Here is a 25855-nt window from a genome sequence, read left to right as displayed (position 1 = left end):
CATTACCTCATGCGAATAAAGAGGAGGAGGAGGAGGAGGAGGAGGAGATTAGTGTTTAACGTCCCGTCGACAACGAGGTCATTAGAGACGGAGCGCAAGCTCGGGTAAGGGAAGGATGAGGAAGGAAATCGGCTGTGCCCTTTCAAAGGAACCATCCCAGCATTTGCCTGAAGTGATTTAGGGAAATCACGGAAAACCTAAATCACGATGGCCAGAGACGGGATTGAACCGTCGTCCTCCCGAATGCGAGTCCAGTGTGTGCGAATAAAGAGCTAGCTGCGTTGCACAAGAATGATGTTTTCTGAAACCATGCTGATTGTGTATCAATAGGTCATTCCCTTCGAGGTGATTCATAATGTTTGAATACAGTATATGCTCCAAAACCCTACTGCAAACCGACGTCAATGATATAGGTCTGTAGTTCGATGGATTACTCCTACTACCAACTTAAACACTGGTGCGACCTGCGCAATTTTCCAATCTGTAGGTACAGATCTATCGGTGAGCGAGTGGTTGTATATGATTGCTAAGTAGGGAGCTATTGTATCAGCATAATCTGAAAGGAACCTAATCGGTATACAATCTGGACCTGAAGACTTGCCCGTATCAAGCGATTTGAGTTGCTTCGCAACCCCAAAGGTATCTACTACTAAGAAACTCATGCTAGAAGCTGTTCGTGTTTCAAATTCTGGAATATTCCATTCGTCTTCCCTGGTGAAGGAATTTCGGAAAACTGCGTTCAATAACTCCACTTCTGCAGCACAGTCGTCGGTAACAGTACCATCAGCACTGCGCAGCGAAGGTATTGACTGCATCTTGCCGCTTGTGTACTTTACGTACGACCAGAATTTCTTTGGATTTTTTACCAAATTTCGAGACAATGTTTCGTTGTGGAACCTATTAATGACTACTGAGGTCGCTGATATGGAGTACCTGGCAGTAGGTGACAGCACAATGCACCTAATATGAAAAATGTATGTTTTTGGGAGTGTCCAGATACTTCTGATCACATAGTGTGTGTTCAGATGCAAACTCTTTGGAGCAATACACCGCTATTCTGACCTCAGCCTTCACTGGATGTAATTAACCCCACCAGCCTGGTTCAAAATCAGGTTTCCCAGGCCATCAGATCCAATTCAAGTACTGTTGAGCCCTCCAAATAAAAAACTTAAGAATACACCTTCTTCAACTCAGCATTATCCTTGTCTTGAATGTATTAATAAGCTGCTTTGACAAGCCTATGACTTCCTAAAATCATTCCCTGAAATGAGGTCCATTCTATCAGACATTTTTGCCACCACACCAAAAATATTTCATGCCTCCGCCCCCTCCCAGTCTCAGCAATATTCTGGTCAGACTGTCCTCCCTGTAAGGCTTGCCCTATGCACCTTCCTACCATCACCTATACCAGCCCTGTAACTGTTGAAACATACGCTATCAATGAGAGAGCCACCTGTGAAGCAATATATGTTGTGTACCAGCTGCTATGCAAACAATGTTTGGCCTTTTACATTGGCATGACTATCACCAAGTGATAAATTAGGATGAATGGTCATAGGCAGAGTGTGTACACTGACAACACACAATATCCTGTTGCAGGGCATGCTCTACAATATGACAGTTGTGACTTCAGTGCCTGTTTCACCACATATGCCATCTGGATTCTTCCTCCAGGCATTAGCTTCTCAGAAATCCGCCGATGGTAACTGGCATTAAAACATGTCCTTGGTTCTCTCCGTGCACCTGACCTTAATTTATGTTAATTTCCTCAGTCTCAGCATTTCTTCTCAGTAGCTACTCCTTTCTTCACTCCCTTTTGATTTTGTATATCTTTTACTTTCTGACCTGTCTCCCACCCCACCCTCACATCTACCACATAAAATACACTTAGCTGTCTGCTTTTATTAACTGTGATTTTTTTGTCAGTAATCTCTGACTTAGTTATTAAAGTATCTTCCATCTCTGAGCTCTCAATTTATGAAATCTCATCCAGTGCAGTGCCCAACAATCAGTCTTCCCTTCTCATCCCATCTGGTAAGCCTCCCCTGGCCCAGAGTTCTAAGCAACTGTTTCAAACTCTCCCCATTTCCTAATCCTCGCCAGTTCTTTTCCTTCAGTCCTCTTCATTTGCCTTCAGTCCTTCTGCCAGAGTACGGTGCCACTGGTTCCAAAAGCTTGCAGATTTCCTTAACCTTTATATGCGTGTGTTATCCTGCTGCCACTTGGTGAGTAGACTTTTGTACCTATTCAGTTACATTATATTTTCAAGAGTCATTAGGTAGTGTTACATGTGGAACAAGTCAAGGTATACATTAATATAAGACAAAGTCATCACGGAAACTTAATATGTACAATATACTAACAAGAAACTATCACTTGACTGCTTAATGCTATTCGTACTAATGGTGTCTGCATCTGTTCAGTAAATTACAAAGAAAGCTGCTACTTTGAAAAAGCTGCTATCTTTAGATTAAAATGGCACATTGGTAAGTACTATCTCCACTTCAGTACACATGATGATTGAAGGAAGCAAGTGAGTAGTAAGCTTGGGTTAAAAGAGGAAGGAAATGAAAATTTGAAAGGATAAAGAAATTATGGAATTGAAGTAAAGTAGAAATGAGAGGGATATGGAAGGGGGAAAATAGCCTTCAGGTTTTGGCATGCTAGTGTGCTGTGCTTAGGGTTGTCAGAGGCTACAATTTCTTGGGATGTCGGTGTTCCAATCCGGGTGAGAGACAACTGGCAGCAGTAGACTAATTCAGAGGTCGCACTACGACTCCATGTTTGGACACACATACAATAATCAGAGCATTAAAAACACAACTGCTTTTACTATTTTTCATACAGAGGTATTTAACTGCATCACTTCAGGATTAGCAGACAATTTAGTGGAGTTGCATAGGAAGATAAATCACATCAAATGGGATGTAATAGGATTGTCAGAAGTGTGCCAGAAAAACGAAGATCAAACAGATCTGTAATCAAGACATATGCACTACTTTACTGCAAATGAACAGAGCTAAGGACAAATACTGATACAAGAGTTATTGTAAAAGAGGAGATTAAAAGCAGCACTGACAGACAATCGTGGAATCATAGACAGAACAGTCAGATTAGTATTAAAAATAAACAAAAACAATTCCATGGGAATCATTCAAGGCTCTGCACCAACATGTTAAGGTAAAAGATCTGTAGGAAAAGAAAGATGTGTTGATAAATGACAGCAAATTCCACTACAATAAGATATAATGGGAGATTTTTATGTGGAAGAAGGGTAAAAACTAAAGAATTAAGCTTCGAGTATGGTAACAGAAATCACTAAAGTCATACCTCAGTTGCATTTTTATGAAGAAGAACAAGATGTATATCCTTAACAAATTTGCCAAGAAGAAACCAAAGAGAAAAGATACATGGAGAGGAGCAAAAGAAACTTAACTACAAAATATTATTGAATAACAAAGAAACTGTAAACTTTGGCATTTTAAGTGATTAGAGAGACTTCGGGAGGGAGAGCAAAAACAGATACAATCATAGGAAGAGCCACACTCATTGTGCAGGAGGCAAGAAATGTAAATTACGAGAAAATATTTAAGAATTGAGAAGTTCGCTAGAGCATATTAAGCAGCAAGTTTGGTATTTTACAAGGGGAGGGACCATTTTTATGGAACCATCTATGTGGTGGTGTGGGTTGGGGTCCCAGGTATCATCCACCTGCAGCCATTCACCCCAACAGCTTTTGTTTGAGAGTAATTGACAAAAAAGAATTTCACACGATACTCTAGAGCACCATTTCTCGGCCACCGTATCGCAACACATTGGTGTGTGTCCTCGCTTAAGAGTAATAAGTTTTTTTTATTGTGTGCCTTATTTTTATGTTAATGCACTGATGAGCCAAAACATTATGACCACCTACTTAATGGCTTATTTGTTTGGCTTTGGAACAAAATGCATCACTGATTCTGCACATCAGCGATACGACAGTTTGTTGGTAGGTTTGTGGAGGTATGTGGCATTAGATTCTATACACAGGTCATGTAATTCACTGATTTGCGTAGATGGTGAAGGTGCCCAAAAGTGACCTAGATCAGGGTCCATAGGATTTACATCAGGCGAAATTGGTCGCCGAGACATCAATTTGAGTTCAGTATAATGCTCCTCAAACATCTGTAGCACGGTTCTGGCTCCAAGACACAGACATTTATACTCCTGAAAGATGAAATTGTCATAAATAGTCTTCACGGGTTTGCTGCCCGATCATGTTCTGCAAATTCCACAATATTTCCTCGGAGCAACTGTCTGACATCTTCAGGTGGTTCAACCTTGCTGGTCGCTATGTACGACTGACGGTACCACACATCGATGCGCTGTTTGTAGAAATGGGGCGTCGACGTGCAGATACCGTCAGTCACCAGCAAGGTTGAGCCACCTGAAGATGTCAGACAGTTTCTCTGAGGGAATATTGTGGAATTTGTGTAATGTGATCTGGTGGCAAACCTGTGAAGACTATTTACAGCACATACACACAATTCCGAAGACAGCAAGAGCTGATAAGTGCGAGAATTATCGCACAATCGGCTTAACAGCTCACGCATCTAAGCTGCTTACAAGAATAGTATACAGAAGAATGGAAAAGAAAATTGAGAATGCGCTAGGTGACGATCAGTTTGGCTTTAGGAAAAGTAAAGGGACGAGAGAGACAATTCTGACGTTACGGCTAATAATGGAAGCAAGACTGAAGAAAAATCAAGACACTTTCATAGGATTTGTCGACCTGGAAAAAGCGTTCGACAATATAAAATGGTGCAAGCTGTTCGAGATTCTGAAAAAGTGGGGGTAAGCTATAGGGAGAGACGGGTCATATACAATATGTACAACAACCGAGAAGGAATAATAAGAGTGGACGATCAAGAACGAAGTGCTCGTATTAAGAAGGGTGTAAGACAAGGCTGTAGCCTTTCGCCCCTGCTCTTCAATCTATACATCGAGGAAGTAATGATGGAAATAAAAGAAAGGTTCAGGAGTGGAATTAATATACAAGGTGAAAGGATATCAATGATACGATGCGCTGATGACATTGCTATCCTGAGTGAAAGTGAAGAAGAATTAAATGATCTGCTGAACGGAATGAACAGTCTAATGAGTACACAGTATGGTTTGAGAGTAAATTGGAGAAAGACAAAGGTAATGAGAAGTAGTAGAAATGAGAACAGCGAGAAACTTAACATCAGGATTGATGGTCACGAAGTCAATGAAGTTAAGGAATTCTGCTACCTAGGCAGTAAAATAACCAATGACGGACGGAGCAAAGAGGACATCAAAAGCAGACTCGCTATGGCAAAAAAGGCATTTCTGGCCAAGAGAAGTCTACTAATACCAAATACCGGCGTTAATTTGAGGAAGAAATTTCTGAGGATGTACGTCTGGAGTACAGCATTGTATGGTAGTGAAACATGGACTGTGACCTAGGCACTAAAATAACCAATGACGGACGGACCAAGGAGGACATCAAAAGCAGACTCGCTATGGCAAAAAAGGCATTTCTGGCGAAGAGAAGTCTACTAATATCAAATACCGGCCTTAATTTGAGGAAGAAATTTCTGAGGATGTACATCTGGAGTACAGCATTGTATGGTAGTGAAACATGGACTGTGGGAAAACCGGAACAGAAGAGAATCGATGCATTTGAGATGTGGTGCTATAGACGAATGTTGAAAATTAGGTGGACTGATAAGGTAAGGAATGAGGAGGTTCTACGCAGAATCGGAGAGGAAAGGAATATGTGGAAAACACTGATAAGGAGAAGGGACAGGATGATAGGACATCTGCTAAGACATGAGGGAATGACTTCCATGGTACTAGAGGGAGCTGTAGAGGGCAAAAACTGCAGAGGAAGACGGAGATTGGAATATGTCAAGCAAATAATTGAGGACGTAGGTTGCAAGTGCTACTCTGAGATGAAGAGGTTAGCAAAGGAAAGGAATTCGTGGCGGGCCGCATCAAACCAGTCAGTAGACTGGAAAAAAAAAGAAAAAAGCACTGGGAAAGCTTGAAGAGTCACAGATGACATTGTCGTTGTGGAAGACATCCAGCATGAAGGTATGCAGGTGGTTTGCAGCTGTTAGCATGTCTTGGATTACTACCACAGCCGCCATGCAAATGCAGGAGTGTATCTCCCATAGCATAACTGCTTCCACCAACCTCCATCCATGGCGTGCTGCTTTTTTTGAGGAACCATTCCCCTTGATGATGGTCTTAGCGCAGACGTTTATTGACCTAGTGTAGCAAAAATGTGATTCACCTGAAGAGCTGACACATTTCCATTGATGCCCATTGCATCATAATTGACGATGTTGTTGGGTCGATATGTGTACACACAGGGGTGGTCAGCTATGGAGCTCAATGTTCGACAATGTACGATGAGCGGTGTGCTCCAAAATGCTTTTGGGTGCACTAGCATAGTGCTCTTTCAGCACAGATGTCACTGATCCCCTTCTGTCCTACTTTACTGAACAGACAAGCTGCCTCCGAACCCCACATCCAACCATTTAGTGCCTAGAGTTAGTTTTAATGTCCTTCTACCTTTTTCTGTAGATGCTCACGACAGTAGCATGTGAACATTCAACCAGCTTTGCCAGTTTCGAGTTACTCCTTCACGTGCTCATTGTAATATTAATCGGCCCTTTGTCAAAGTCGCTTATCTCAATGGATTTCCCCATTTGCAGCCTTTATATTCATTAGGGTGATCCCTCATCTATGTCTGCTCTGATTACATACTTTTGTTACTATGTCACATTCCAGCGTCACGGTGTACAACGGTCATAATGTTTTGGCTTATCAGTAATGTTCCTATTCCAAAATTTTATACAATAAATTTGTAAAATTTGTACCTCTGAGTCATTCTGTAATAAAACAAAGTATTGTATGTACTTTATGTGTTTGCTTTCTTGCATCTAGAGAAAAATCACATGCTGTGGTACCGCAAAAGTTTGAAATGTACTTTGGCGTGCTCTAGAGCCTTAAAAATAAGTGTTACTCAGCACAGTGGAATAGTGTAGTTGCTAGGACACATCCATGACATGCTAAAGATCATGGGTTAGGATCCCATCTGGTGTTTTTAATTTTTTGTTTTTAAGTCTTTGTATGCATTCAACATTCTCTATTAAATATATGTGGTGTGGGCTCACATGCTGGAGTAATATTCTAGGATAGTAATAACTTTGTGTATCTCCATGGCCTACTACTGAGCCTATGTCACCATTTCATTTCACACCGCTACTAGTTGTTATGCGCAGAAATTTGTATGAGTTGACCGATGCCAATTGTTGTATTGCTGAGAGGATCAAATGAGGTATATAGAAATGAGTCGTTCAAGGCTAGCACAGAATTGAGAAAATGCCTCAGTAATTTATCTCACACGAATGTACTCGTTGTAAATATTCTGCATCGTCACGATTTACCGAGGTGGTTGTGTGTGAACAGTGAAATTCATGCCGCAAACAAGAGTTTCAGTGAAATATGTACTCACTTTGTAAATACAGACGTTATTGACATAAACAGTTTGGAGCGAAGGCTCCATACAGTTCACGGTCTTCATTTGAATGCATTAGGAAAGGAGGTACTTATGGAAAAAATTTTTACTCATATTTCGCGGTGCAATGAAGTACCCAGGACCACTTACATTCTTCTGAGGTATCGGCTGTTTCAGCGAATGAAGCACAGGCTGTCAACAGCGTTTTACTTTTTATCCATTGTAGCAATATGGCGAAGAACATTTCATCTTTGGCTCAGGACCTCTGCTGTCTCTACAGCTTATTTTGTGGGCCTTTCTCCGTGAGGAAGTGCTTCTTCTTAGCTCGCTTTCCTTCCGTCGACTGGGCTTAACGTATAGTCTTTTTTAAGCTCTTTTACTTCTAGCTTATGTAAGGTTATAACATGAATGTTTATGATCTTAGTTGTTTTTGCACCCAAAATAAAGTATACTGATTCATCTGTCATCTCCACAAACTTCACTTGTCTTTCATCATAAGATATCACTTTCTCTAATACAGTTCTTTATTTTCTTCTCTGAGCTGAATTTTACCACAACCCACCTAACAGACTGTGTAAAGTTAGCTCCACCCAAGCGTAAATCATTCACTTTCAGTTGTTTTTTGCTCGGTGGTAACGTACCTTAACAAGAAAATGACTCTGGTCTACGGTTTCCACCTCTCGATGCCTTATTGAATTACTCGTACAAATAAGAATAACAATTAGAATATACAGGGTGACAATTACTGAACTATATGAAATAAAATTGTCATAACTTTTGAATGGTTTGTGTTAGGATGTTCAAACTGTGTAGTTGGCATTGCGGCATGATGGGAATTAGTATGCGCTGTATGGTTTGGTTTAACAATGAAGCCCATTTTCATTTGGATGGGTTCATCAATAAGCAAAATTGATGCATTTGGGGGGCTGAGAATCCACATTTCGTGATAGAGAAGTCTCTCTGCCTTCAACGGGTGACTGTGTGGTGTGCAGTTTCAAGTCACGGAACAATTGTGTGATATTCCTCGATGGCCTGGTGACTGCTGTATGGGTTATTGGGTTGGGTTGTTTGGGAGAAGAGACCAAACAGCGAGGTCATCTTTCTCTTCGGATTAGGGAAAGACGGGGAAGGAAGTCGGCCATGCCCTTTCAAAGGAACCATCCCAGCATTTGCCTGGAGCAATTTAGGGAAATCACCTAAATCAGGATGGCTGCACACGGGATTGAACCATCATCCTCCCGAATGTGAGTCAAGTGTGCAAACCAGTGTGCCACCTCGCTCGGTACTTCTGTACGGTACGTGAAGGTTTCGGAAGATGATTTCACCCCCATTATCCAAAGTGACCCTGATTTAGACAAGATGTGGTTCATGTAAGACAGAGCTCGACCCCATCAAAGTAGTAGAGTGTTTCATGTGCTGGAGGATCACTTTGGGGACCTCACTCTTTCTTTTGGGGCACCCGGAGGCCACTGGTATGGGCCTCTATTGGCTGCCATATTCTCCACATCTGAACACATTTGACTCCTTTTGGTGGGGCTATATTAAAGACATGGTGTACAGCAATAACCCCAAAACTGTTGTTGAACTGAAAACAGCCGTTCAAGAAGTCTTCGACAGCATCGATGTTCCAACACTTTAGCGGGTCGTGCAGAATTTCACTATTCGTCTGCGCCTCATCATCGCCAATGACAGCAGGCATATCGAACATGTCATTACCTAAATCTGAATATCTGTAGTGACACTTACATGTTTAATAAAGTGTGTGCACACTGTAGTTTGTAAGTAATTTATATTTTTTCGTATAGTTCAATAAATGCCACCCTCTAACTATGACAGAGCAATGAAAGTTTCAAGGCAATGTAAAATACATAACGAGACTCATGTCCATTTAATGGCATTTGTCATCCAGTAAAGTTCACTATGTCGTATCTAAGCAGCCATTGTGCTCAGAACTTCCAAAACTGACCATGTATGGTGCTCGCTAGAACTTAATGGGAATAGTGTGATGTAAGTCGGGTTGTGTAAGGTAAACCCAGCTGACAGTATACACTCTTTCATTTTGGTAATGATCTTACCAATTCTCAGACCAACAGCTTTACAATACTGCTATATTTAAAGTTTTGATTTGATATTCTGGAACAGACATGTATCCAAAATCAGTTCACAATTTAAAAAGTTTTGGAAGCCGTCCACATACTTGAGAAGGAACACATCCTCAGTGCCCGAATTGTATTTTTCCTTGCTAACATTTTTCTTGTGGAATGCAGGCAGCAGAGGCACATTCATGTATACTAGCTCCCTTCCGTCCACTCCACAGCCATACTGTCACCTGTGTAAACTCTTGTGGCTGCGAAACAGCTGGATGCAAACATTGCTGTGCAACAGTGGTCAGCAGTGTTGCCAAATGTGGCTGCAGCTTGTGTGGCCAGCCATTTTCTTAGAATGTGACAGCACAGTCACTCAACCAAGACAGGTCAGAGGAAAACAAAAGATGCAGATGCAGCAATGCGGCCTTACTTCTGTCGGACGTCGCGCAGCACCTCCTGCTCTTTAGAAGTCAGCCCGTCACGCAGGATCTGCAGGTTGGAGCGCAGGATTTGTGTGCTGTTGGTTCCGATGACGTGTGTCGCCTGGCCCTCGCGTGTCAGGGTGTGGCGCATCGCCAGGCGGGCCAGCTCGACACCCCTCTCCTACGAAGATGAGACAGGCTATCAGTTCACACTGGCAGTGTCAGTAAACAAGAGTGTGACATCCATTAAAAAGTTATTAGTTTTGTAGCATCAAAGTCTTAATACTTTATATTCTCGAATAATCCGCACCCTCGAATAATCCGCGCACCCCAATTCTGAGGAAGAGGGCGGAAAAAATTATTTTTTGCTTTAATTTGTTTTATTTACAAAAATAATTGTTGCAACATTATGATGTGTTCAAAAGTATGTATAATAACTACTGGTTTGAAGCAACGCTGCTGTACACATTGATACATCGTTAAAACGCAACCGATTCAGTGGCGTGCAGCTGGCCAACTGGCGGACAGGTGACCGGGGATCATTACCACCGCCATCCGGGACTCTATGCGTACCTGCAATAGCAAAAAAAGAAATGTGAATTATCTTGTTTAAGAATTTGTTAATAGGGTATAGGCAATAAAATATTTTAGTCAATACCGGTACGTTTCCTCTCTTACCACTCTATTCATCACTTTCATCGTCATCACTAGTGGGAGAATCATTGTCGTCTTCACCATCTTCCCACAGAGCGTCGTCCTCTGTTCCATCCACTGAATTTGTGATTCCACATTTTTTGAAGGATTTTTCCACCAGTGGTTGTGGAATGGAGTGCCGTGCACTTTTCACCCATTCACAAATCTGGGACAAATCCGGCCGCTTGATTTTTCCACTAGGTGTGAACTTATGGTTTTCATCAGCCATCCATTGCGTATATCGCTGTTTAAGTGCAGCTTTGAATGGCCGATTTATACACACATCTAGTGGTCGTAGGACGGATGTTTGGCCTCCAGGGATAATGACCAAGTCAGTTTTCCCTTTTTGTAATTTGTCTCGCACTTCCTCAGTTGTATGTCCGCGGAAGCTGGTCCAGGACCGACCTGTTGCGTAAATTCAGTAACGCACTAGGATGATGTTACCAAACGTGTGTCACCCAGTCAATTATAAGTTCATTGTCCATCCACCCTTTCGGATTCGCTCTGATATTTTCGGAATAGTTTTCCTTTTAAATATCACTTAAGGAGATAGCTTTCATCCATCGCCAACTACACACAACATCACTGTACATCTTTGTTTCTCACTGCCGCCAGTTCGTATCACAATGCTGGATTCTCCTTTCCTGTCCACTGTGTTGTCGAGCGGCATCTCAAAATAGACTGGTGTTTGATCCGCATTACCAATTTGCGATAATATATAAGACTGTTTCGGTGCAGATTTATCACATAACGACAAAAACTCACTATTTTTTCCTCATACTTTAAAGAGACCTTTGGAGAAAAGAGAACAACTTGTATGAATATCAAGAGCTCAGATGGAAACTCAGTTCTAAGCAAAGAAGGGAAAGCAAAAAGGTGGAAGGAGTATATAGAGGGTCTATAAAAGGGCGATATACTTGAAGACAATATTATGGAAACAGAAGAGGATGTAGATGAAGTTGAAATGGGAGATACGATACTGCGTGAAGAGTTTGACAGAGCACTGAAAGACCCAAGTCGAAACAAGGCCCCGGGAGTAGACAACATTCCATTAGAACTACTGACAGCCTTGGGAGAGCCAGTCCTGAAAAAACTCTACCATCTGGTGAGCAAGATGTATGAGACAGGCGAAATTCCCTCAGACTTCAAGAAGAATATAATAATTCCAATCCCAAAGAAAGCAGGTGTTGACAAATGCGAAAATTATCGAACTATCAGTTTAATAAATCACGACTGCAAAATACTAACGCGAACTCTTTACAGACGAATGGAAAAACTAGTAGAAGCCGACCTCAGGGAAGATCAGTTTGGATTCCGTAGAAATATTGGTACACGGGAGGCAATACTGACCCTATGACTTATCTTAGAAACTACATTAAGGAAAGGCAAACCTACGTTTCTAGCATTTGTAGACTTAAGAGAAATCTTTTGACAATGTTGACTGGAATACTCTCTTTCAAATTCTGAAGGTGGTGGGGGTAAAATACAGGGAGCGAAAGGCTATTTACAATTTGTACAGAAACCAGATGGCAGTTATAAGAGTCGAGGGACACGAAAGGGAAGCAATGGTTGGGAAGGGAGTGCGACAGGGTTGTACCCTCTCCCCAATGTTATTCAAACTGTATATTGAGCAAGCAGTGAAGGAAACAAAAGAAAAATTTGGAGTAGGTATTAAAATCCATGGAGAAGAAATAAAAACTTTGAGATTCGCCGATGACATTGTAATTCTGTCAGAGACAGCAACAGACTTGGAAGAGCAGTTGAACGGAATGGATTGTGTCTTGAAAGGAGGATATAAGATGAACATCAACAAAGCAAAACGAGGATAATGGAATGTAGTCTAATTAAGTCAAGTGATGCTCAGGGAATTAGATTAGGAAATGAGACACTTAAAGTAGTAAAGGAGTTTTGCTATTTGGGGAGCAAAATAACTGATGATAGTCGAAGCAGAGAGGATATAAAATGTAGACTGGCAATGGCAAGGAAAGCGTTCCTGAAGAAGAGAAATTTGTTAACATCGAGTAAAGATTTGTGTGTCAGGAAGCCGTTTCTCAAAGTATTTGTATGGAGTGTAGCCATGTATGGAAGTGAAACGTGGACTGTAAATAGTTTGGACAAGAAGAGAATAGAAGCTTTTGAGATGTGGTGCTGCAGAAGGATGCAGAAGATTAGATGGGTAGATCACATAACTAATGAGGAAGTACTGAATAGGATTGGGGAGAAGAGAAGTTTGTGGCACAACTTGACTAGAAGAAGGGATCGGTTGGTAGGACATGTTCTGAGGCATCAAGGGATCACCAATTTAGTACTGGATGGCAGCGTGGAGGGTAAAAATTGTAGAGGGAGACCAAGAGATGAATACACCAAGCAGATTCAGAAGGATGTAGGTTGCAGTAGGTACTGGGAGATGATGAAGCTTGCACAGGATAGAGTAGCATGGAGAGCTGCATCAAACCAGTCTCAGGACTGAAGACCACAACAACAACAACATTCCTCGTAATCGCCTGGAAGCCGCTGAGTGATAGTAGTTTTCCTCCGGAATCCATTTCGGTTGAAAAATCTTGATAGCCAGCCCCGGCTAGCTCTGAAACTGGTAATGCCTAGTTCTTTGGCTAAAGACAATGCTTTAAGTTGGCACATTTCACTCGTCACCGCACATCCATATTGTCGCTTCTCATCTACATAATCGCAGAGCCTTTTCTCGAGGTCTGGATGCTTCGCTTTTTGGCCGCAAAATGCCCGGCGATTACTATTAGTTTCTTGAAGCTGCGTTTTATTTTTTCGCCAGCCACGAATACAACTCTCACTCACGTCATACTTTCTTTTTGCTGCACGGTTTCCAATATTCTCAGATTCTTCAGTAATTTTCACTTTTTCTTTAGCAGTGTACGAGTGATAACGAGAACTTGTGGCCATAATTAACAAGTTTGAAGACGTTAATACTTCACCCCTAACGTGCTACTGATGTGTCACAGACTTAGGGCGCAACAATGCAATAGTATAATGGGATGTATTGTTAGAGGCGGAGCAGTACCAACAATGTTTCGAATAATCCACACACCCCAGTTTTTCGTCCTAAAATTCGGGAGAAAACATGCGCGGATTATTCGAGTATATACGGTATAATAGTACTGCAGAGTGATTTCTGCTGCGCCCACATTCATCCCATAAATAAACAATAAAAAGTTGTAAGGCAGTAGCTGTCTTCGCTGCAATTACTGTGTTAACATTTTATTCATCACGAGGGCAGTCATGTTGTAACGCGTAAAGTTATATTGTGTGAAGATGAAGTTTTTCACTTTGTAGTCTATATTAGCAATCAACTATCTTGGTACTCAGTTCCAACTAGCTAACAGCTTCCAGGAGCACGAAAAATTTGATTTTCAGTATTTCTTGTAATTAGCGATTGAGTTAAAAATGCTGTCATTATCTACTCATCAAGAGGAATAATGTTATGTTTAATATTCAACACAATTGAATAAGAGGAACCTCTGAGGTAGGGTTTACGAGGAAAGGAAAGAAAACTTGCAGTCAGGCCCTGAAGACCACACAATAGTCGACAGACTGCCGTGTTATCCTCTGTCATTCATCGTCGTATGCAGTATGGAGAGGCACAGGGTCAGCACACCCCACTCCCGGCCATTGTCAACATTTTGAGATTGAAGCCACTACCTCTCGATCATGTAGCTCCTCAACTGACATCACGAGGCTGAGAATACCCAAGTCCAGTTTTCCCGCAAAGGAAAAATCTCTGGCAATACCACACGAGGATCTGTCTCGTTCACCATTCGGCTGTGGAGACACGTTGTTTGGGAGGATCATAACATTTGACTAGGATGTTTTGGAGGTTGTGAGGTCAGCTGGGAAGGATATCAGGGGGAGAGGATCAGATTCAGGGGGTCAGCTTGAAAAAATAATAGCCTCACCAGAAGTATAGACTTGGGGCACTCAAAATGGGTGACGAGAGGAATGCTACTGAGATTTTTGGAAGTGGAAGCTGCATTAGTCAGAGAGTGAGAGGAGGAGATTTGTTTTTGAGTAACATCTGTGGGGTAGTTGCGGGAGAGAAAAGCCTAAGAAAGGTCACTAATGTAGGTGTCGAGGGATCTAGTGGCAGAACAGATATGTTGCACAGGCTGTAGGGATGGGAGTGTTTGATGTGGATGAGATGTAAGCTGTCAAAGTGTGCATTGACTCTGAGAAGCTCTTCTGCAGAAACCAGTATGGTGTCTTGCAAGACACAGCTGGCCCTCTTTGTGCGTGATATACAACAGGCTCTAGATACGGCTCCCGGGGTGATGCTATATTACTCGACTTTCACCTGTCGCATGCTCCAAAAAATTGCGTGCTTATGGTCTATCCGATGACATGCGGTTCGATAGAAAGTTTTCTAACAGACAGAGCAGTATGTCATTCTGAATGAGGTGACTTCAACAGAAACAAGCGTAACTTCAGGTGTGCCCCAGGGCAGCATAATAGGACCACTGCTTTTTACAATTTACATAAATGATCTGGTTGATGGTATTGACAGTGGCATTAGACTGTTTGCCGATGTTGCTGTAATCTACAGGAAAGTAGTATCACAAGAAAGTTGTGAGCAAATCAATGAGGATTTGCAGAAAATAAATGCTTGGTGTAATGACTGACAGTTATCTCTCAATATTAGTATGTGTAATGTACTGTGTATAACAAGGCGGAAATCCCCATTGATGTCCGAGTACAAAATAAATGCCCAGTCTTTGGAAGTGGTAACATCCGACAAGTATCTGGGTGTGACTATTTGAAATGATCTCAAATGGAATGATCAGATTACACAAATAATGGGCAAGACGGGAGTGGTAACATCCGCCAAGTATCTGGATGTGACTATTTGAAATGATCTCAAATGGAATGATCAGATTACACAAATAACGGGCAAGACGAACTCTATGTTGCGGTTTATTGGTAGAATCCTGAAGCGATGCAGTCCTTCAACAAAGGAAATAGCTTACAATATGTTAGTTTGTCCAGTCTTAGAGTATTGTTTGTCTGTATGGGATCCTTACCTGTCGGGTCTGATTCAAGAGATTGAGAATGTCCAAAGAAGAACAGCAAGATTCGTGACTGGTACATTTAGCCATCACGAGAGTGTTACAGATCTCACTGAAAGTTTGAAGTGGGACTCACTTGCAGATAGACAAGGCGCTAAACAGAAGGGGCTGCTCACTAAAGTCCGAAATCTGATCTTTGCTGAGGATGTAGAGCACATATTATTACCACCAACTTTCAAATTGTGTAATGATCACCATTCAAAGATAAGGGAAATTAGAGCTTGTGCTGAAGTGTTCAGACAGTTGTTTTTCCCTCATGCGATCCGCGAGTGGAACAGAGGGGGGAAATATGACTTTGGCGCGAATTTTGCCCTCCGCCACACACCGCTTGGTGGCTAGCGGAGTATGTAAGTAGATATGTAGATGTAGATTACTGGTCAGTTTACCAGCTGCGACTGCTCCCAGTAGCACATTTTTACATCTGCAGCTACATCTGTACTCTGCAAACCACCGTGAGGTGCATCACAGAGGGTACATTCCATTGTACTGGTTGTTAGGGTTTCTTCCCATTCCATTCACGTATGGCACATGGGAAGAATGACTGAGTGCCTCTGTGTGTGCAGTATTTATTCTGATCTTATCCTCATGATCTCTATGTGAGTGATACGTAGCAGGTTGTAGTACACTGAATTTGCTATAATTTTCATGCGTATGGCACTGTGTTATGTATAATTATTTTTGTGTTACAAGAATTTGAATATTGCATCCAAAATTATCAGCAGTAATAAACTTCCATCAGTAGGTGTACCTAGCTGCATTTTTCAACTGCTAATGTGCCATATGAAGTCATTGTGAGTGCAAAAGTTTTTGGTGATGTCTTTAGACCTTTTTCTACTGCGTGTGCAAATTTCAAAATAGCTAACTTGAATGAACAAAGAATATGCATTAAGTTTTGTTTTATGCTCAGCAGAACAGCAGCTGGAACCCACCATGTGCTACATGATGATTCTGGTGGGCAAGCAGGAAAATTTGAGTGTTTTAGTGATTTTAAGATGCCCAGGAGCCTGTACAGGATGACAAACACTCTGCCCAGCTGCCATAATACACAACTCCCAAAATGATCTTTCAAGCGCACAAAGAGATCAAAAAGGATAAAATACAAATAGTACATGTTTAAAATTTCATACGAGCTGTGTCTAGCTGATGAATTGAACAAAGAGACAAATTGCACCGAATTTCGTTCCTCGTAAGTAGAAAGCACACCACTGAGGTAGAATGTACACCAGTGAGATTGTCGGGATCGGGCGCACAGTCAGATGTAAATGAGGATTCGAGATGATCCAAATTTCCTGCCCAGAGTCATAACTGCCAGTGAATTGTGGGCGTGTAGTTATGATCCTGAAACAAAGTGGTAGACGCTACAAAGCCATGGACCCAATTTGTCAACAAGGCACTGTGCAAGCTGGTGGTGTGCCCATAATGGCATGGGCTGTCTTTACATGGAATGGACTGGAACCTCTGGTCCAACTTAAATGATCATTGACTGGAAATGATTATGTTCAGATACTTGGAGACAATTTTCATTCGTGCACTTCACATTCCCATACAACGATGTCACCAGGCAACACTTGTTCGTGATTGGATTGGAGAACGTTGTAGACAATTCGAGTGAAATGATTTGGCCCCCCAGATTGCCTGACACAGTTCCCCTTGAACATTTATGGGACGTGTAGTCAAGAGGTCAAGTTTGTGCTCAAAATCCTGCACTGGAAACGCTTTTGCAACGACGAACTGCTTAGAGGCAGAGTGGCTCAATACATCTGCAGGGGACTTCGAATGACTTGTCGACTCTGTACCGTGCCGAGTTGCTGCATTACACTGGGCAAAAGGAGGCCCGATATGGTATTAGGAGGTATCACGTGACTTTTGTCACCTCAGTATATTGTACAGTACTGGCCATTAAAATTGCTACACCAGGAAGAAATGCAGGTGATAAACGGGTATTCATTGGACAAATATATTAAACTAGAACTGACATGTGATTACATTTTCATGCAATTTGGGTGCATAGATCCTGAGAAATCAGTACGCTGAACAACCAACTCTGGCCGTAATAACGGCCTTGATACGCCTGCGCATTGAATCAAACAGAGCTCGGATGGAGTGTACAGGTACAGCTGCCCACGCAGCTTCAACACGATACCACAGTTCATCGACAGTAGTCACTGGCGTATTGTGACGAGCCATTTGCTCGGCCACCATTGACCAGACGTTTTCAATTGGTGAGAGATCTGGACAATGTGCTGGCCAGGGCAGCAGTCGAACATTTTCTGTATCCAGAAAGGCCCGTACAGGACCCGCAAAATGCAGTCGTGCATTATCCTGCTGAAATGTAAGGTTTCGCAGGGATCGAATGAAGGGTAGAGCCATGGGTCGTAACACATCTGAAATGTAACGTCCACTGTTCAAAGTACCGTCAATGCGAACAAGAGGTGACCGAGATGTGTAACCAATGGCACCCCATACCGTCACGCCGGGTGATGTCGCCAAACACGGATGCGACCATCACGATGCTGTAAACAGAACCTGGATTCATCTGAAAAAATGACGTTTTGCCATTCATGCACCCAGATTCGTCATCGAGTATACTATCGCAGGCGCTCCTGTCTGTGATGCAACGTCAAGGGTAACCGCAGCCACGGTCTCCGAGCTGATAGTCCATGCTGCTGCAAACATCGTCGAACTGTTCCTGCAGATGGTTGTTGTCTTGCAAATGTCCCCATCTGGTGACTCAGGGATCGAGACGTGGCTGCACGATCCGTTACAGCAGTGCGGATAAGAGGCCTGTCATCTTGACTGTTAGTGATACGAGGCCATCAGGATCCAGCACGGCGTTCTGTATTACCCTCCTGAACCCGCCAATTCCATATTCTGCTAACAGTAATTAGATCTCACATTCTCGACCAATGCGAGCAGCAATGTTGTGATGCGATAAACCGCAACCGCGATAGGCTACAATCCGACCTTTATCAAAGTCGGAAACGTGATGGTACGAATTTCTCCTTCTTATACGAGGCATCATAACAACGTTTCACCAGGCAACGCCGGTCAACTGCTGTTTGTGTACGAGAAATCGGTTGGAAACTTTCCTCATGTCAGCACGTTGTAAGTGTCGCCACCGGCGCCACCCTTCTGTGAATGCTCTGAAAAGCTAATCATTTGCATATCGCGGCATCTTCCTGTCGGTTAAATTTTGCATCTGTGCACGTCATCTTTGTGGTGTACCAATTTTAATGGCCAGTAGTGTGTCATCTTTTACCTCCACTTAGCTTCTTACACGCCGACACATCTTTATCCTGCCGTTACCTTACCTGGCCTCGCACCCACATTGCAGTAGTCGGCTGCCACCCTGCACACGTCCTGCAGCTCCTGGGATGCCGGGTGCCACGGCTGACAATGTTTTACACTTTATCCGTGCTAGTCCTTTTTATGGATCCATTTAGGGGGGTCCTGCACTTTTCCATTTCTGTGTCTTTTGTCCTCGCGTATCTCCATATTTGTTGCTGTTTTGGTGTTTCATCGGATGGTTGACTCTCTCCCTTTTTTGTTGTCGTGGTCAGTCAACCAGTCTCCGGCCATCTTCTTTTCTTCTATTTCTTTCTGTCTGGTGTTTGTCTGTACTCTTCTTTTCTGTAGTGTTCGTTGCCTAATTTGTGTTCTTTAGCACCTGGGGGGGGGGGGGGGGGGGGGCAGTCTCCTTCCCCTTGGGGTTTTATCTGCTCTGCGACTTTGTCTCGCTTGTTTTTGGAATGGGGGACTGATGACCTTAGCTGTTTAGTCCCCCTTAAACATCCCAACAACCACCACCACCACCACGGCTGTGGCCCCGCGCTACTCAGGAGGCCTATCGCCGTACCTGCCACGCAGATCACGCCCACGCCCTTCTCTGCCAAAGGGATGAAAATGGGACACTTTGTTCACTCGCTCAGACACTGGATCGAATAATAAGAGCCTCTGAGGATATGGAAGGAGTCAAGGTGTGGCCACTGCTCCCTACTTCTCTAAAGTACAGGGTGATTCAAAAAGAATACCACAACTTTAAAAATGTGTATTTAATGAAAGAAACATAATATAACCTTCTGTTATACATCATTACAAAGAGTATCTAAAAAGGTTTTTTTTCACTCAAAAACAAGTTCAGAGATGTTCAATATGGCCCCCTCCAGACACACGAGCAATATCAACCCGATACTCCAACTCGTTCCACACTCTCTGTAGCATATCAGGCGTAACAGTTTGGATAGCTGCTGTTATTTCTCGTTTCAAATCATCAATGGTGGCTGGGAGAGGTGGCCGAAACACCATATCCTTAACATACCCCCATAAGAAAAAATCGCAGGGGGTAAGATCAGGGCTTCTTGGAGGCCAGTGATGAAGTGCTCTGTCACGGGCTGCCTGGCGGCCGATCCATCGCCTCGGGTAGTTGACGTTCAGGTTTCATAACTAACCTATTTCGTAGGACTCTCCGTACAGTTGATTGTGGAATTTGCAGCTCTCTGCTAGCTCTGCGAGTCGATTTTCCTGGGCTGCGAACAAATGCTTGCTGGATGCGTGCTACATTTTCATCACTCGTTCTCGGCCGTCCAGAACTTTTCCCTTTGCACAAACACCCATTCTCTGTAAACTGTTTATACCAATGTTTAATACACCACCTATCAAGAGGTTTAACACCATACTTCGTTCGAAATGCACGCTGAACAACTGTCGTCGATTCACTTCTGCCGTACTCAATAACACAAAAAGCTTTCTGTTGAGCGGTCGCCATCTTAGCATCAACTGACGCTGACACCTAGTCAACAGCGCCTCAAGCGAACAAATGTACAACTAAATGAAACTTTATAGCTCCCTTAATTCGACGACAGATAGTGCTTAGCTCTGCCTTTTGCCGTTGCAGAGTTTTAAATTCCTAAAGTTGTGGTATTCTTTTTGAATCACCCTGTATATTGACAACAAATTATGACTGGCACTAAACTACTCATACAGAGGGCTGTAAAGAAAACTGTAAATAAGTTTCGTGCCCAAAAAAGCACAAATAGAAGCACAATAACCCACTGTTTCACAACATAAAAACAAAACAAAAAAAAAAAGCCCAAATCTGGGAATCTCCCCATAAAACTGACCCCAGTCTTCCAGCTATGCATTTGCCTGGTCTGTAACTATTAACTTATGTTAGATCTCCACTTTGCGGTGGAGCACATTCATTATCTGCTACAATTGTTCCTTGACAGACAATCATTAATTACTTGATAGTGAAAAATGTCCTTTGTTTGTAGCATTTTTTCTGCCCCCCCCCCCCCCCCCCCCCACTCCCGATTGTTTTTGAGCAGCGGTATGCAAGTTGTTTGACAATATGAGGCTTGTTTTGGCCAGATCTTATTCTGTGCTGTTTGTTGCAGACTGTAACAAATAATTTGGGGAAGACTGACCAAAGCACTTGCTGCTATTCGAAAAAAGGAGAAGGGTTGGAAGGATGGCAGTAAGAAATAAAATAACATTGTGTATCATTTGAAATGTGAAATTGCTGGTAAAAATTGGGTTGGTCTTTTCCTAAAAGGCCACAAAATCACACTGTCAGAACTAAAGTCTACAAGAACATTTTCAAGTGAAAGTGTCAGACTTAGCAAAGATAGCACACAAAACTTTAATAAGTTCTAAAATTCTGTACTAATTTCACTCTTTTTAATATTTTTCTAATTTATTTTTATTTTTTTATATTTTTCCTTGGAATTGGTTTTCCAAACATTATTTTTATTATTATTATTATTATTATTATTATTGATTATCAGACTCACCTCGATATGTAACCCACAACTTTATAGAAAACCTAAGTTCACTAATACACAAGTTCCCCAATCATACTGTCATCATCGGAGGAGACTTTAATATCCAACAATCACTGGGGATAATTACAGTTTTGTAAATGATGGATATGAATTAAAGAAGTCCTGTGGAATAGAACAATATGTCTTCTCTAAGACCTAGTTACAACAAATTGTTCAGAAGCCCACTCATGACAGAAATATACTGGATCTAAAGGCCCCCTACACAGTCAAACAAACTGTAGAACTTTACTAAATTTGTAAAGTATTTGACCATGCATAGTTCTGTCTGATATGTTTGTCAGTGCCCGGATTTAGTTGACAATGAAACAGCAAAAAATTACGATGATTGACAGACGGGATTCATTGTTCTGTACATTGTGAAGCACTTTGTGCTACATTTGCAAGCATGTAGCGCATGAAGAAATTAGTGGTACAAATAGCAAAATTTCTGAAGTTGCATGATTTATTGTCTTGTCATGAACAAAGAGTATGGAGTACGAAGAGAATGGAGACTTTGTATATCAGTGCAAGGTACATCGATTAGCCCACCCGGTTGACCATGCGGTCTAATGCACGGCTTTCCAGGTGGGAAGGAGCGCCTGGTCCCCGGCACGAATTCGCCCGGCGGATTTGTGCTGAGGTCCGGTGAACCGGCCAATCTGTGGATGGTTTTTAGGCGGTTTTCCATCTGCCTCGGTGAATGCGGGCTGGTTCCCCTTATTCCACCTCAGTTACACTATGTCGGCAATTGCTGCGCAAACAAGTTCTCCACGTACGCGTACACCACCATTACTCTACCACGCAAACATAGGGGCTACACTCGTCTGGTGTGAGACGTTCCCTGGAGGGTCCAACGGGGGCCGAACCGCACAATAACCCTGGGTTCGGTGTGGGGCGGCGGAGGGGTGAAGGGGACTGCGGTAGTCGTCGTGGGGTTGTGGACCACTGCGGCTGCGGTGGGGACGGAGCCTCTCTGTTGTTTCTAGGTCCCCGGTTAACATACAATACAATACATCAGTTAAACAGCATGCCTGGAATGCTTTTTCACTATCGTTGAATTTGTGAAGGAAAAATGAGTGCAGGAATGAAAATTAGAACACCTGGAATGGATTGAAGACCTCGCATTTTAAGTGGACATGACTGCACAGTGGCCATAGGCACTGCAAGATGAGAAACAACTTCTTTCTGATTTGATGGGGAGGCATTTAAAAAGAAAATCACTTTCTAGAAGTCATACATTCTGACAAACACAGTTTAGTTACTAAGTTCAATGCTGTTAAAGAAAATACATGGATTGAAGAATTCATTACAGCCTTGAAAGAGTTATGAGGATAGTTTCTGAAATATTCTGAGGACACTGTCAATCTTATGTATGTTTTCAAGCTGTTTATGAGTTTGCTTGCCATTTTAGTTGTGCATGTGCGTGTGCGAATGTAACTGACAGGCCTATCACATAATTCCTATTTTAGAGACAAATCCTTTTACTTTAAACCTGTCCAGGACATCTACATTGCCCGGACACCTATATTGACATTGCCAGGACACCTATATTGCTTATCTCAGGTAGTTTCCACACCTCCATAATGAGGTTGCAAAAGTGCCACAATATTGATATCAGTATATGTGTGTGAAAGACCTTATTTTAATTATGAAACTAAATAAGTCACAATTACATAGCAGCTTGAGGCCAAAACCATGTAAAATTGTCTGTGTCTGTCAGTATGCCAACAGTTTGTACCAGATAAAGATTATATTATGCTAGTAATAATGAAATAATACTGAAAATTCTTACTGTTTGTGATCTATGTTGTTGAGAAATGTGAAACATAAAACAGTCATATGCAGTGCAACTGCATTGCCATTTAAATGCAACATGTTTGCAGTCTCCCCCTCCTCACACTCAGAAAGTTTGCAGCCAGGTTGAGCACTGTGGCGCTCCTGCCAGGACACAGCCAGTAATCCAAAACCTTGGCCGCCCCAGCCTTACACCAATTGAGACAAGATTTGTTTAAGCTTCTGTCAAATCATGTGGCATCAACAGGGAGCATATCTTCTCCACAGCTTAATAGTTACACAAAATCAAATGCACTACAGTCTTCAGTAGGCATACAAATGCCTCTGTCTCACAGTAAACCAGATATCGAGCCTTTTCAAGAGTACTGCGGGATGTGTTGCATATGGCAAGCGTGTTTTTTTGGAACAACAAGCTATTTTAGTCGACATTCACAAGATTCACCACTGACAGAAGGAAGACCATAATGAAATTCTGCAAACGGATTGTAAAATATGTTTTTTTGAATGTGACTGATTACCAAAAGCTGAACAAAGTGATTTGAGGCAGTGTCATCACATTAGGCCATTAATTGCAAAAATTGTAAAAAAAAGTTCATGCAACAAAATGCATCATGTGAAATTTCCACTTCTTCAGACTGTGACTGTAAGCAAACTACTCTATCAATTTCTGAGGTGTCATGTTTTTAATGATGACAAATGACACAAGTAAAGTCACTTCTTAAAAGTGAAATCTAGAGATTATTTCTAACAAGTTAGAAAGCAATGCTGTTTATGTTAGTAATTGACCATTTTTAAAAATAAACTAGTAGAATGTCTGTTTATGACTGAAAATTCAATCATTTCTTGATTTTTTTACACGTGCTCAGAATCCATTCATGCTATATTTTGAATATGTCATTGATTTTCCTTAAAGTGAATATGAGAACCGCAGATGATACTTACAAGTGCAGTTGATTTTTTAGAGCCATCAATTTTGTTGGAATAATCTACATACATACTCTGCAAGATGCCATACAAGTGTGTGGCAGAGTGTACCCTGTATCACTAGTAGTCATTTCCTTTCCTGTTCTATGTCTCTCTCCACTATCTACCTCCAATTTCTCTTACCTTATCTTCATTGTGGCAACAGCCTTGCAGCAGTGGATACACCGGTTCCCGTGAGATCACCAAAGTTAAGCACTGTTGGGCGTGGCAGGCACTTGGATGGGTGACCATCCAGCCGCCATGCGCTGTTGCATTTTTCGGGGTGCACTCAGCCCCGTGATGCCTATTGAGGAGCTACTCGACCGAATAGTAGTGGCTTTGGTCAAAAATACCATCATAACGACCGGGAGAGCAGTCTGCTGACCCAATGCTCCTCCTATCCACATCCTCCGCTGAGGATGGTCCCGGTAGGCCACTAATGGCCTAAAAATGGAGTGAGTGCTTATCTTCATTGTTTTTATGTGAAATGTATGTTGGCAGCAGTTGAATTGATACACGGTTGGCTTGGTTCTCTAAATTTTCTCAGTAGTGTTCCTCGAAAAGAACATAATCTTCCCTCCACGGAATCCCATTTGAGTTTAAAATTGGCATGAGTTTGAACCTACCAATAACAAATCTAGCAACATGCCTCTGAATTTCTTTGATATCTTCTTGTAATCTGTCCTGGGGCAGATGCCAAACACACGAGTAATATTCCAGAATGGGTTGCACTAGCAAGCTATGTGCTGTCTTCTTTACAGATGAACCACACTTTCCTAAAATTCTCCAGTAAACGCAAGTCAACAATTTGCCTTCCCTATTACAGTCCTTACTTGCTGTTTCTATTTCCTATCGCTTGCAATGTTATGCCTAGATTAATCAATGTGACTGTGTCACACAGCACACTATTAATGCTGTATTTGAACATTAAGGATTTGTTTTTCGTACTCATCTGCATCAATTTACATCTCTGCTTATCTTTTGTGATGTGTGGCTTCTGCCAACATGTTCGCTATGTTCCAAGATGAGTGCTGGATCACTATTACCCGCGCCAAGTACCCCACATCTGTGCTTCACCCTGGGCCGGACTTACCTGAATGGCCTCCCTTGCTACCAATATAATATTTCTGGAGTGCTAGCTGTGATGTTTCCTTCTGTTGCCCTAAGATTTGTCACTGCCAGGACAAACATTACTGTAGGTGTAAAAATAAGTTTTTGACTTTGAAGATTCTTTGCAAATTTACAGTTATTACAAGTCTGCAGTGGTGAAAGGTGGTTTTCCTTATGAAGTTTCCAATCAGATTTTAATAACCCAGTTCGAAAGTTCTTATCATTTCTAGATTCCTTGGATTTGAAAAACTATCAATTACTTCTCTTGTTGAAACATATTTTAAAGTGCACGTCATTTATGTTGGCGGCCGAGTTTAGGTTCGTTCTGCGCATCTGATGTCACAAA

The 25855-nt window shown here is 42.1% G+C and overlaps 1 pseudogene; it reads right to left on the bottom strand.

Moving 5' to 3' along the window:
• Positions 1-10041: 10041 nt before the first annotated feature.
• LOC126426556 (uncharacterized) overlaps positions 10042-25855 on the bottom strand; it is a 29746-nt pseudogene continuing 13932 nt past the window's right edge.

This window comes from Schistocerca serialis, chromosome 11 (assembly GCF_023864345.2).
Source record: "Schistocerca serialis cubense isolate TAMUIC-IGC-003099 chromosome 11, iqSchSeri2.2, whole genome shotgun sequence".
Taxonomy (NCBI): Eukaryota; Metazoa; Arthropoda; class Insecta; order Orthoptera; family Acrididae; genus Schistocerca; species Schistocerca serialis.
Note: the sequence above shows the minus strand (reverse complement) of the source record. Positions and strands in the feature narration are given on the sequence as shown.